The 15,000-nt window shown below is 39.5% G+C and overlaps 1 long non-coding RNA gene across 3 annotated transcripts in view; it reads left to right on the top strand.

Annotated features, from left to right (window-relative positions):
- LOC138003310 (uncharacterized) overlaps positions 1-15,000 on the top strand; it is a 70,169-nt gene that overhangs the window by 14,152 nt on the left and 41,017 nt on the right. The window contains exons 1-4 of one of the 3 annotated variants that reach the window (XR_011123491.1): positions 5,672-5,980; positions 7,507-8,070; positions 8,747-8,960; positions 12,758-12,972. This is a non-coding gene — a long non-coding RNA (uncharacterized lncRNA). Of the gene's footprint in view, positions 1-997; positions 1,247-5,671; positions 5,981-7,506; positions 8,071-8,746; positions 8,961-12,757; positions 12,973-15,000 lie in introns of those variants that run through there. The other 2 variants (XR_011123489.1, XR_011123490.1) reach the window with 2 other exon arrangements.

The following is a 15,000-nucleotide window of genomic DNA, read 5'->3' as shown; positions in this document are numbered from 1 at the left end:
TCATCTTGACTTTGATTGAACGATGTTAGGTTTTGGTTTTTTTTGTGAACAATAGTATGCATTCCTGTTCTACAAAAGGTCCCGCAGCAGAATTTCCTGATGTCCACCAGGTGTGAGCACAAATCTACGAAGTCTAAATGAGGTATAGTGTGGGAGGCTTCAGTTGCTCACTGGATCACTCGATCAATGGGCTGTTAAATTTCGCGTTTCGTTCGGGCGGCCGAATTGGTGCACCAATGTGCTCGAAAGCACGAAGCGCACGTGTCGCAGGTTCGAATCTACCCTTCGCTCTTATTTCATTATTTCTAGGGGTAGTTCTGAATTTTCCATTGAGTTATCTGAAAATTAAAGTCTTAAAAGTTGTAGTAGAATATAATATATCCCAATGCTCTACATTTCATCAATGAGGTGTCTCACAGAGACTTTGATTATTTCCCCACTTGCTTGGGTTTTGCTACTCATTCCTTTCTTATTCAAAGCCAAAATTTCTTATTGATAAGCAGGACTGCTAATAATCTTGGCCCGAAATATCTCAGTTGGTGTACCCTACGTCTCAGTGTTGAGGCTGTAGGTGAGTGAAGCAGGGATCCGTTTCGATCAAAAGTGCTCACGACAATTTTCCGTAGGCTCGAATTTAAATTTTGTTTCCTTTATAAATAACCCAAAGCCGTCATACTTAATTATGATATGAATCTTGCTTTTCATCAGGTTATAATAGTCGGAAATAGCAGATTTTGGGGAATCAGCAAAGTTTAAAGGTTTTAAAGTTGTTGTAAAATTCATTCAATTCGTTCCCAAAAGAGTAACAATTTGTTTTTTGGCACCTTGGTTTGGACATTTTTGCATAATTAAGGATTCCTTTGTACCTCTGGGACAGGTTGAACCAATGAAAAAGTGTCTCCCTTTTTTAACACATTAGTGCTGAAATGATACCGTTCAAGGAGGAGCCGCGTATGATTTTTTTTTTTTCCACACACATTCTTGTCTTCTATTGCAGTTACTAGGCGTTCTGATGTGCATACAGTGTAGGGACGAGTTAAATGTGGTTGGAGGAAGTGCCTGCTGCGAGGGAAAATTTGCTGTTTGAAGCCTGCTGAACCAGTGAAGCTACATCATGGGAACCCGCAATTAATATGAAAAACTCTTTGCCAGCTTTTTAACTTGTAATAAGCAGAATTGGCAGAAGTGAAGTACTTGGTTCGTCTCTTGTTGCAGTAAACATGGCCATGGAAGGATTGACTCGACGGTAAGAATCTTCAAATGGTCTATACCTTGAGTTTTGTTTTGACCTCTAGAAGTTAACTTGCGTATTTGTCCTGTAAAAAGAACTAGTCCAACCTTCTGAAGAATTCATGTTCTTCCTCGTTTGGAGCTGATCATGTTTTGAAGTTTTTAAAAGTGCGTTCTGGAAACCTTGAGGTTAAATTTACCGTATTGTGATTTTGACGTTGCCCCTGTTTCTTCCAACCCGAAGTAAATGAAGATATGGTTCTGTTGAATATGTACTTTAGAACTATTTTATCGACCAAATATTGAAAGAGGATCGATTTTTTCAAGTGTTGGCGCTAAAATCTGGAATGGAATACCAACTAGTCTCAAACTTAATCAGAAACTCCTATGCAGACATAGTAAGATGAAAGATTAACTTTCCAACTGAGGTTAAGTTTAGTCTGTAGTTTCCCTCATTACATTATTCTTTTACCTGTTGTAGTTGTATGTAATGTTTATTTATTGTATAAAAAAATTGTATAAAATTATTTTGTGAGTCTGTCTTGACGCGACTAGCTCTTCGCTATTTGCAAGCCATCTTAGTAGTAACTTAAAGTGTCTGCTGTAAACAAATAAAACTAACACTTTTGCGAAGCCTTTAACGCATCTGGTAAAACACACAGATACCCGCATCTTACAATCCCCATCCAGGTAATCTGAAATTCGCGGCGAACACACTCGTTGAAGTTTTGCAAAGGCTTTCCATTGTTCGAGTTGGTGTTCACAATTCGGACAACTTAGTTGAATTGAATGCCAGTAGTTTTTGCCTTCCTTGGGGCGTTTTTAAGGGTGGTGAATGCTCTTTTCAAAGTAAGGCCATCCATGCAAATAAAGGTTATAGCTCCATTTCGGTTATTTGGCCTGGTTTATTCGAGCTGTCGGGTTTTAGTACGTAATAATCTATGGAAAGTCGCTAATGATTGTTTTATTGATACGTAGTACAATTGCGTCCTTAGGGGCTGTTTACATGGAGGTAGGAAGATCCTAGCACTAGGAAGATCCTAGAAGGCGAAACAACTTTTTCAAAGCGCACTTTTCTTGTTGGTTTCCTGCTTTTCGTAAGGAGATTCTTCATTCTTACCGAAAAGAAATTTAAGCCTCAGGAAATATAGCCTGGGGCTACGCTCCGCAGTTGAGGTTATGGAGTGGAAAGGAACGTGGCGAAAAAAAAATTTGCGAGCGAAGCGAGCCGAGCGGGGGTCCCAGGCTACGAGAAATACTGTTTTTCATTGGAAAATCGCTTACCAATTTAACTGGAAATTTACAGAGCACGGCCGTCTTAAATAAATCAGTTGTGACGTTAATAACACTTAATAACATTAGTATAATAGAATTAATATTAACATTAACAACATTGTCACAATTATTTAAGAAGGAGGCGCCCGGGAAATTTGAAGTAAAAAACAAGCGATTCTGAAATTCATTTAGTTCGGGTGCAAATGCTTTTTCAGAGAAAAATGTTATCAAATTTGGTGATCAACAAAAGTTTCTGTGGTTTAATGTTATTTTTGGTTGGAGTGGAGGTTCCTTTAAAGAACAAGAAATATTGCGCGAATTTTTTTTACAGAAAAACTTCTTTTTTTGTACAATTATTTAGGTGATTATATACTCTTGGTTTCTAACTGGTCGAGGTTTATGTGATGTGGCTTTGATCGCGTCACGCGGTATGATTATGGTATGGGCTCTAAATGAAATTGGTGCTTCACGTTTTCTTAAACGAGAATAAACTTTTAAACGAAAAAAGGAGCTAGCTCAAGGTTTGGGATACCCTGCGAGCAGTTGGTTTCTCCTACGCTTCCCGAGAGAGAAACAACTGCGAGCAACCGTTAGTTTCTTTGAGTGAGCTGCCGTCCAGCGCCAAGAACGAATAAACTAAATTTTGCTGCATTTGGGCTAGCCTGCTGTGTAGAGATTTCCCGCGAAAGAAGACGAAGTCATGTCAAATACATCACGCGGGGTTTGACGTACTTAGCACATGCTCGATCAGTGGTTTCTCTCTCGGGAAGCGTAGTAACCAACTGCTTGCAGCACAGGCAGCCTAAGCTCGAGGGTCGTACAGGGGGGGTCTTTCGCACGGTTCACGAACAGAAAAAACAACGAATCACGGATCACGGATATCAAAATTTCATTTTCCCGAATCACGGAAATAAACAAGTAAGATACTTCTTTTAATAACCTTCTCTTAGGCAAGAAAGAGTGTTTGGAAAAAGCAAAATCGTGAAAGGCTAAGTAAAGGCTGCATATCGTAAATCACCTACCTAAATCACTCTCGTTGGACGACTCTGACCATTCGTCTGCTTCGCATTGAAACATCATAGGGGTTGACAAGCCTGACTCACGCTTTCCACCCACGTGTTTTAGCCTTTAAGGAGGCTCGAAAGGGTTTTCAGCTGAGCGCGCGCGCGTACCCACACACGCAATTCGTAAGCTGCTCGCGTCACATTTCAAAAAAACTTATTTTTCTGAAAAACTGACCTACAGATTTTGTTGAATTTTAAATATTTTAGAGAGTATTTCTAACATTATCTGGTAACACTAAATGGGAAAATTTCACCGTCCCGTTTCTTGAAAAAAGGCAACATAAGTTGATTTTAAGGCTCAAAGAAGTGCCTAATATCGTTGCCATGGTAACGTTATTTTGGAGGAAAATATAATGTGAGAAATCTACGATGGGTACTTGATACCCTGGCCAGATTTCGCCTTAATATGATTACCCTAACTGTATCTAAGGACAGAATATGCTTCTTTGATTGAAAAACGGAGAAACTATTTCGAGCCTCCTTAAATCTCAGAGTTTAGCTTTTACGAGTGGAGTCAGGAGCCCATCACCCGGAGCGTGCAACTTCCATACAGCGTCTGTGAAACGGCGTTTTCACAAGTAAGGTACGTTGCACGTTCCGGGTGATGGGCTCCTGGTGGAGTGGTCTCTCCTCGTCCCATTGCTCTTGTGTATTTATCGCAAAGGCCTTACTGCCATCTTTTCCCTTTTCAAGACGATACAATTTAAGTTCAACACAGGAGCCGAGACCACGTTTCTCAGCCTCTGCCTTTATTCCGGCAAATTCCGCGAACTTTTTAGTAAACACTGCCAAAGATGAATGTTCGTCTGTAATCGGAAAGCGAACTCGTTCCTTCTCAAGCAAATTAAGCGAGCCCACAGACTTCGGGTCCACGTAAAATATAATACACTCGACCCTCATCGACCTCATCGTACTAGACGTACTTGTCCCTGCCATATCTCGGAAGTTTCGATGTTGCGAATCACGGTCCTTTGACTTCCCGTGACAGGGGAGACGATAGGAGTCGACATCCGATCCGTGATAGGCATGCAAAGCACGTGAATTTGCACAATGGATTACTTTACGATATATTATGTGACGTCTTGTCACATTTGATGTTTTCAGTCTAAGAAATCTTCCGGAGAACTTGCATCTCAAAAATCACGCAGAATAGAGTAGTAAAATCACGAATATCGGTTAATAATTCAAGTTCTTCACGAATCACGCAAGACGTTCAGGTCACGGATCACGAAGAATAATTTATTAAATTCACGTTTCACGGAAAATAAAATCAGCTAATCACGCATCACGAAAATACCCCTGTACGACCCTCTAAGCTCGGTATACGATTTATAGACTTTGTATGGGAAAACATAGTTTGAGCTTATAAATGCTAAAATAAGCTGTAAATGTAGGGGAAATGACAACTAACGACATCGCAAAAATTCGAAAGCCACAAACCCGTCTAAAACGGACACAAACTAGCCTTCCGATTACACAGAAAAGACGAGGACAACCGTATGTAGAGGTAAGCGAACTTTAATTCTACATTTACAGCTTTTTTTAGCATTTATAAACTCGAAGTATGTTTTCCCATACAAAGTCTTTAAATCGTATACCGAGCTTGGGCTGCCAGGGAAATAAAGAAATTTGCGGTTGACAAACTACGGTCTGTCACCCGGGTAAGGGTCAGTTTGTTATCAACCGGTGGCCACTCTTGTGATAAAGCACCGCCTTCGAAAGCTGTTTTGTTGCAATATTCACCGCCTGACGTTTCTCGCAAGACTGCTATCGCGTTGATGGTGGGTTGAGATAAAAGTTCAATCTTTGTCAATTAATTCTGATGTGGAATTGTGACCGTGGGAACATTTTATCCAGGAATATTTGACTCCAATTGGTGGCTCCTGAGAATTTAGTCTCCATCCTTGGGATTAATGTACCAGTCAAATTAAAGCTTCAATATCCCCGGGGTATTTGACTCCTTTTCCTGCCCGGGGGGAGGGAATTTGATCATCTTGGTCTTCCCGGGGGCAGGGCATTTTGATCACCACTCAAAGGGGGTGAGGAATTTGATCGCTAGCCTCGATTTCCTGTTACCTTTCCAGCCGTTGGGTTGATACGGGCGTAGAGGGCGCAAATAGCGCCGATAAACAGTATTTAAATCTAAACACCCATTTCAAATAGCGCTGATAAACAGTATTTAAGTCTAAGAACCCATTTTAAAACGGTTAGCTTTCAATTGGTTAATTGGTTAGCTTTCCATGGGTTCTTAGACTTAAACTCAACCTCCCTCTACGCCCGTGGGAAATTGTCACCCATAAATCATGGCGGAGACAAACTTACGGTAGATGCATTCAAAGGTAAAGATTCCGCATTCGTGGCTGATTGGTTGAAAAGCAAAGGCCCACACAAACTTTGTTCCGTATTTCAAGGTATGAAGAAGCAATTTATAATCGTTGAATACATAAATATATTAAATTGTATTTACAATAGAAACAATGATTCAATACAATACCGACGTCGCCGGATATGCTTTATAGAGGTCAATTGTTTTGACCGACCCGGTGTATCTATGTAATATATAGATTTAGCCAAGCCTAAAGGCGGAGCTTCCGGCTTGTTTATTCTTACTGGCTGTAGGATTAGTGAAAATAAAAGGCTTTGAAACTGTCCGCCTTTTGGTTTTCCCGGAAATTGCTTAATTATGTCATTTTCTTCGCTGCCTAACTGGTGAATTCCACGGTTAATTTCACCTGAAAAACCGACTGATCGCATGAATCACGAAGGGATGAGTGTGATATCGGTTTTTCCAGCGAAATCTACTGTTGAATTCACCAGTTAGGCAATTATGTTTTCTTGAATCACAAGAGTTTGAAAAGAAAACAAGCAAATCCTCAGCAAGCGAACGGAAAAGGAAAGAAACCATTTCAGAGTCGACTGTCAAAAGCCAGCGAATAGGAATCACGCTAAAATAAGAAATCAGAGACGTACTATAGCTCGTGATTTGACAAATCGTACTTTATTTATTCCACTTTATCTCTGAAAATGAGATCATTTACATTTTGATGTACTTCATTGAAACATGCCAGCTTGGCTTAGAACCAGAATCGGCTAGAAAGGACAAACTTCAAACAAGATCTCCAACAAATTACCCGTACGTGCTCTAAACAAACTTCTGAAAACACAAGCTGGTGATATTTCTCCTTACTCTTTACGAGAACTCATTGCCATTATGCGAACATAAGTGGAAAATTTTCTTGTCGCTGTCGAGGCACATCAAAAAACAATTAGGCAAGCAGAGTAAAAACTTCAAATATAGTATTGCCTCCTGGATGAGCTCCAAACTTTAATTAGCCCGTGATATGTTTATGTGTACTGGTCACATTGGCATACATGAAGGGGCGGACGAACGGATGTACGTATGTACGGATGTTGATGACATCATGGCTATAAAACCAAATTTTCTCACATCGATGGGTTACCATATTTTCTGCATCAAAATGTTCTAAGATAGGTTCCCGACACTTCAAGAGAGACGACTATGTTCAATTGTTTGCTAAGTCGCGGTCTTCGACAGAATCCAGCCGCGAGTCGAGCTCTCCAATGCCTATGCTCCACTTCTTAGTCAAACTAGAGATGGATCTCGAGTTGTAGCTTAATTAACTCCGAATTTGTTCCCTAAAAATGGCAAAGGGACAGCAAGCATTAACAAAAGCAACAAAAACTCTAACTAAGTGTAGAAAACACAGCAGACCACACAACTATCTCAACCTCTAAGATGACGTCTCAGGATGCTCGGACCCAGGGGCCTTTAACTTCCCAGCCGTGGGGATCAAAGGACGATCTTTAAAAAGACTGCTGCAAAGCAGGAATTTAAGCAATAAGGATAACTTTTTCTATATTTTCATTAGGAAAGTAAGGATACTTTGCTGAGCAAAAACTTTCTTCTGTGTTGCAGACTTTTTACGTTATCATGTTTAGAAAGACGATAAAGAAAACTGAGACGACAAGAAACTGAAGGTTGCTTATATTTTTCACAGCCAAGAAAGGCCAAGAAACCCGTGTGATATAATATCATTCGTCAGCACCATGAGTTGTCCTTTCGCCGGTCACCAAGCATCTATAGCTGCGCCATAAGGAAATTCCCGTGCTATTGCCCCTGCTAGACTATAGTAACAAAATTAATGTGCATTAGTTGCAAAGAAACCGTCTTTTATCTTCTTGCGTGGTTTGTGGCATTGAAAAGAAGACACAATGTCTGCAAGCACATTTGGACAAATGGCTTGCTGAATCACGCTTATCAATGAAGAAAACTTTGCAGGACGACAATGAGGAAGAAGAGGAACAAGACAAAGACGAAGAAGAAGAAGAATGAGGAGAACATGAATAGTTAAACAACGACTGTGGGCGTTAAGAGCAGCGAACAACAACAGCCTATCCAATCTGAAACAAGTAGTTCATGTTTAGACAAAGAGGGCAATCTACGATCACAAACCAATGATGCAGAGCAAGAGAAAAAATAGTAATATTATAATAGTAATAAAACGACTCAAGCAGCGGTGACAGACCTCATAAACAAGTGCATTGTTTGAAATGATTTATTTGACGTTTCGTGCGCTTAGACATGAATCCTCAGAAGTGACCTTAAATACTAATTTGACCTTTTTAAATGTAACATAACTAACTAATGATTTAAAAACAATTAACAATAAGCTAATGGTTCGCACTTCTGAGGATGTCGGTCAAAGCATACGAAACCGTCAAGTAAGAAATTGCCAACAATGCACTTCTTTGTCAGCCAGGCAGTTTGCGTCTTATCTAGTGTAGATAAAGCCGGCAATCAATAATGCCGTGCAAGAACAGTCACGATTCCCCTCCCCCTCACCTCGCAACCTTGTTCCCAGGGCTTCTCCCTCATTTGGGGGCGGGGCTTTCCCTACCGCCCCGCCCCCACCTGAGGGAGAAGCCCTGGGAATGAGGTTGCCTCCCCTAAAAAAAAATATATATATAATTATTATAATTTATGTAATTATTATAATTATCATTATAATTATTACAATCACTATAATTATTATAATTATAATTATGATAATTATTATTAGAAACAGATGCAAACAGTATTTGGTTAGTCAGTTGGGTGCACAAATGACTTGTGTGATGATATTTTAATCCTAACCCATTCTTGTCTCCTATTGCAGTTACAAGGCGTTGTGATGTGCATACAGTGTAGGCACGAGTTGACTTTGGTTGGAGCAAGTGCTGTCGGAGGTATAATTTGGTGAAACTGCTAAACCACTGAAGCTACATCATGGTAACCCACAGTGAAAATGTCAGGTTTTTCACTTGTCACAAGTAGAACTGGCAGAAGTCTCTTGTTGCAGTTAACATGTCCATAGCGGGATTGACTCGACGGTAAGAATTTTCAAATGGTTTAAACTTTGATTTTCGGATTTGACCTCAAGAAGTTATTTTGCGTGTTTGTCTTGTAAGAAGAGCAAGTTCAATCTTCTGAAGAATGCGTGTTCTTTTGCATTTGGAGTTGGCCATGTTTTGAAGTTTGAGGATCGCTTTCTGGAAACCGTACAATTTAATCAATTAATATTATGAGAGGCTCTGCCAGGGTAAATTCCGACAAACAACATGGCCTAAAAAGTAGTGACCCTGTTATTATGCGTGCTGCTCTGTTTTGGAAGTTCTCTAGTATTTGGTTGAGGCCATTACCGATACAGCCCCACACAGTGCTGCAATAATCGAGATGTGGAAGAATCAGTGACTTATAAATTGTAACTAGGTTGGGGATATATCGGTCTTAGCCTCCTCAGGGCAGCGAGTAGTGTTGCAACTTTACCGACGACTTCAGAGATGTGAGCTTCCCATGAGGATTAACTTGTTGCAATTTGCAAGCCAGCTTATAGTAATAACATAAGCATTTGCTGTAAACAAATAAAACTAACACGTCCGCGAAGCCTTTAAAATCAGAAACACAAACACATGCTACTACAATACTTGTACATCAGGTAAAACACACAGATAGCCGCATCTTACTATCCCCATGCAGGTCATCTTTTCTAAAATGCGTGGCGTACACATGCTCAAAGTTCTTGAACGGCAGCAAAGGCTTTCCATTGTTCGAGTTGGTGTTCACAATTCGGTCATCAAGTTAGTTGAATTCAATGCCAGTAGTTTTGTCTTCCTAGGGGCATTGTAAGGGTGGTGAATGCTCTTTTCAAAGTATGGCCATTCAAATAAAGGTTATAGCTCCATTTCGGTTATTTGGCTTGGTTTGTTCGAGCTGTAGTAATCTATAGGAAGGACTTCGCTAAGTATTATTTTATTGTTACGTTCTAGAATTGCGTCTTAAATGTCAGACAAAGATAACTATCAGAGCGCATTTTTCTTATTGGTTTCACTGCTTTTCCTAAGGAGAAACTCCATTCTTACCTAAAATAAATTTAAGTCGTGGGAAATCATTGTTTTTATTCGAACTTGATTAAAGAATGTTTGCATCTGGAAAAACGAATTTGAAATTTACTGGGTACGGCCATCTTTAATAATTCAGTTGTGACGTTAAACATTTAATGTAATTGAATAATATTAATATTAACATCAGTAACTTGGTCACAGTTATGGAAGATGGAGGCGCCCGGGAAATTTTAAGTCAGAAACAAGCGATTCTGAAATTCATTTAGTTCAGATGCAAACGCTTTTTCCTCAAGAAATTTGGTTTAAACTTATTCCGTGGTTAGAGTGGAGGTTCATTTTAAAGAATAAGAAATATTCTAGGAAATTGTTTTGCAAAAAGACTTTTTTAGTACAATTATTAATCAGGTGTTTATATACTCGCTTTCTAACTGGTCGAGGTTTGTCACGTGGCTCTCATGCCAAGTGAGGGCGGATTACAGTGTGGGCGCTTAATGGTGCTTTCCGTTTTTTACCAAGGAGAAGATAAACGCCTTAAACGAGAATGAAGGTTTAAAGGAAACAAAATCTGGCTCTAGGTTTTGGGACACTTAACAATCGTAGGGAGGATTTAAAACCAATGAACATGTAAAAGTCCAATGGAAACTGGTTGTTTTGTAAGCTGAGAGATTGAAACAACTTAAAGTGCCACTAACTTGCAATTTTTTTTTTTTTTTTGCACACCTGAACTTCCATTATTGTTCTGACTACTTTTGTGAGAAAATCTTTGCATCTGGATTTTTCCCCATTGTGTTCTATAATTTCAAAGTTCGAAAAGTGTGCGCTTTATTGGCCCATGGACAATTATAAAGGAGAGTGGGTTTGATTTAGATTGTTACGTGATCTTTGTGTTTTATTCGTGCGAAAACAGGATCATTTGATAAAGAGGTTAAATTACAGTTGTTGTTTTCGGATGTAGCCACGAAAGTGGCCTAGAAAATGACATAACTCTGCACAGGACCCCTATTTTCAACAATGATCGTTCAGAATGCACGAGAGGACGAAGAAAGTGTGTCGATTCTGTAAAGAGATGGCAAGCGTCTGGCTGCATCAGAATGTTTTAAGATAGGTTCCCGACACTTGAAGAGAGACGACGATGTTCAATTGTTTGCTAAATCGCGGTCTTCGACAGAATCCAGCCGCGAGTCGAGCTCTCGAATGCCTATGCTCCACTTCTTAGTCAAACTAGAGATGGATCTCGAGTTGTAGCTTAATTAACTGCGAATTTGTTCCCTAAAAATGGCAAAGGGACAGCAAGGATTAACAAAAGCAACAAAAACTCTAACTTAGTGTAGAAAACACAGCAGACCACACAACTATCTCAACCTCTAAGATGGTGTCTCAGGATGCTTGGACCCAGGGGCCTTTAACTTCCCGGCCGTGGGGATCAAAGGAAGATCTTTTAAAAAGGCTGTTGCAAAGCAGAAATTTAAGCAATAAGGATAACTTTTTCTATATTTTTATTAGGAAAGTAAGGATACTTTGCTGAGCAAAAAACTTTCTTCTGTGTTGTAGACTTTTTACGTTATCATGTTTAGAAAGACGATAAAGAAAACTGAGACGACAAGAAACTGAAGGTTGCTTATATTTTTCACAGCCAAGAAAGGCCAAGAAACCCGTGTGATATAATATCATTCGTCAGCACCATGAGTTGTCCTTTCGCCGGGCACCAAGCATCTATAGCTGCGCCATAAGGAAATTCACTTGCTATTGCCCCTGCTAGACTATAGTAACAAATGTGCATTAGTTGCAAAGAAACGGTCTTTTATCTTCTTGCGCGGTTGGTGGCATTGAAAAGAAGACACAATGTCTGCAAGCACATTTGGACAAATGGCTTGCTGAATCACGCTTATCAATGAAGAAAACTTTGCAGGACGACAATGAGGAAGAAGAGGAACAAGACAAAGACGAAGAAGAAGAAGAATGAGGAGAACATGAATAGTTAAACAACGACTGTGGGCGTTAAGAGCAGCGAACAACAACAGCCTATCCAATCTGAAACAAGTAGTTCATGTTTAGACAAAGAGGGCAATCTACGATCACAAACCAATGATGCAGAGCAAGAGAAAAAATAGTAATATTATAATAGTAATAAAACGACTCAAGCAGCGGTGACAGACCTCATAAACAAGTGCATTGTTTGAAATGATTTATTTGACGTTTCGTGCGCTTAGACATGAATCCTCAGAAGTGACCTTAAATACTAATTTGACCTTTTTAAATGTAACATAACTAACTAATGATTTAAAAACAATTAACAATAAGCTAATGGTTCGCACTTCTGAGGATGTCGGTCAAAGCATACGAAAACCGTCAAGTAAGAAATTGCCAACAATGCACTTCTTTGTCAGCCAGGCAGTTTGCGTCTTATCTAGTGTAGATAAAGCCGGCAATCAATAATGCCGTGCAAGAACAGTCACGATTCCCCTCCCCCTCACCTCGCAACCTTGTTCCCAGGGCTTCTCCCTCATTTGGGGGCGGGGCTTTCCCTACCGCCCCGCCCCCACCTGAGGGAGAAGCCCTGGGAATGAGGTTGCCTCCCCTAAAAAAAATATATATATAATTATTATAATTTATGTAATTATTATAATTATCATTATAATTATTACAATCACTATAATTATTATAATTATAATTATGATAATTATTATTAGAAACAGATGCAAACAGTATTTGGTTAGTCAGTTGGGTGCACAAATGACTTGTGTGATGATATTTTAATCCTAACCCATTCTTGTCTCCTATTGCAGTTACAAGGCGTTGTGATGTGCATTACAGTGTAGGCACGAGTTGACTTTGGTTGGAGCAAGTGCTGCCGGAGGTATAATTTGGTGAAACTGCTAAACCACTGAAGCTACATCATGGTAACCCACAGTGAAAATGTCAGGTTTTTCACTTGTCACAAGTAGAACTGGCAGAAGTCTCTTGTTGCAGTTAACATGTCCATAGCGGGATTGACTCGACGGTAAGAATTTTCAAATGGTTTAAACTTTGATTTTCGGATTTGACCTCAAGAAGTTATTTTGCGTGTTTGTCTTGTAAGAAGAGCAAGTTCAATCTTCTGAAGAATGCGTGTTCTTTTGCATTGGAGTTGGCCATGTTTTGAAGTTTGAGGATCGCTTTCTGGAAACCTTACAATTTAATCAATTAATATTATGAGAGGCTCTGCCAGGGTAAATTCCGACAAACAACATGGCCTAAAAAGTAGTGACCCTGTTATTATGCGTGCTGCTCTGTTTTGGAAGTTCTCTAGTATTTGGTTGAGGCCATTACCGATACAGCCCCACACAGCGCTGCAATAATCGAGATGTGGAAGAATCAGTGACTTATAAATTGTAACTAGGTTGGGGATATATCGGTCTTAGCCTCCTCAGGGCAGCGAGTACTGTTGCAACTTTACCGACGACTTCAGAGATGTGAGCTTCCCATGAGGATTAACTTGTTGCAATTTGCAAGCCAGCTTATAGTAATAACATAAGCATTTGCTGTAAACAAATAAAACTAACACGTCCGCGAAGCCTTTAAAATCATGCTACTACAATACATGTACATCAGGTAAAACACACAGATAGCCGCATCTTACTATCCCATGCAGGTCATCTTTTCTAAAATGCGTGGCGTACACATGCTCAAAGTTCTTGAACGGCAGCAAAGGCTTTCCATTGTTCGAGTTGGTGTTCACAATTCGGTCATCAAGTTAGTTGAATTCAATGCCAGTAGTTTGTCTTCCTAGGGGCATTGTAAGGGTGGTGAATGCTCTTTTCAAAGTATGGCCATTCAAATAAAGGTTATAGCTCCATTTCGGTTATTTGGCTTGGTTTGTTCGAGCTGTAGTAATCTATAGGAAGGACTTCGCTAAGTATTATTTTATTGTTACGTTCTAGAATTGCCTTAAATGTCAGACAAAGATAACTATCAGAGCGCATTTTTCTTATTGGTTTCACTGCTTTTCCTAAGGAGAAACTCCATTCTTACCTAAAATAAATTTAAGTCGTGGGAAATCATTGTTTTTATTCGAACTTGATTAAAGAATGTTTGCATCTGGAAAAACGAATTTGAAATTTACTGGGTACGGCCATCTTTAATAATTCAGTTGTGACGTTAAACATTTAATGTAATTGAATTAATATTATATTAACATCAGTAACTTGGTCACAGTTATGGAAGATGGAGGCGCCCGGGAAATTTTAAGTCAAGAAACAAGCGATTCTGAAATTCAATTAGTTCAGATGCAAACGCTTTTTCCTCAAGAAATTTGGTTTAAACTATTCCGTGGTTAGAGTGGAGGTTCATTTTAAAGAATAAGAAATATTCTAGGAAATTGGTTTGCAAAAAGACTTTTTTAGTACAATTATTAATCAGGTGTTATATACTCGCCTTTCTAAGCTGGTCGAGGTTTGTCACGTGGCTCTCATGCCAAGTGAGGGCGGATTACAGGGTCGGCGCTTAATGGTGCTTTCCGTTTTTTACCAAGGAGAACGATAAACGCCTTAAACGAGAATGAAGGTTTAAGGAAACAAAATCTGGCTCTAGGTTTTGGGACACTTAACATCGTAGGGAGGATTTAAAACCAATGAACATGTAAAAGTCCAATGGAAACTGGTTGTTTTGTAAGCTGAGAGATTGAAACAACTAAAGTGCCACTAACTTGCAATTTTTTTTTTTTTTTTTGCACACCTGAACTTCCATTATTGTTCTGACTACTTGTGTGAGAAAATCTTTGCATCTGGATTTTTCCCCATTGTGTTCTATAATTTCACAGTTCGAAAAGTGTGCGCTTTCTTGGCCATGGACAATTCTAAAGGAGAGTGGGTTTGATTTAGATTGTTACGTGATCTTTGTGTTTATTCGTGCGAAAACAGGATCATTTGATAAAGAGGTTAAATTACAGTTGTTGTTTTCGGATGTAGCCACGAAAGTGGCCTAGAAAATGACATAACTCTGCACAGGACCCCTATTTTCAACAATGATCGTTCAGAATGCACGATCGAGG

The sequence above is a fragment of the Montipora foliosa genome, chromosome 5 (genome assembly GCF_036669935.1).
Source record: "Montipora foliosa isolate CH-2021 chromosome 5, ASM3666993v2, whole genome shotgun sequence".
Classification (NCBI taxonomy): domain Eukaryota; kingdom Metazoa; phylum Cnidaria; class Anthozoa; order Scleractinia; family Acroporidae; genus Montipora; species Montipora foliosa.
The sequence above is the reverse complement of the archived record's forward strand: the minus strand, read 5'-3'. Positions and strand labels throughout refer to the sequence as shown.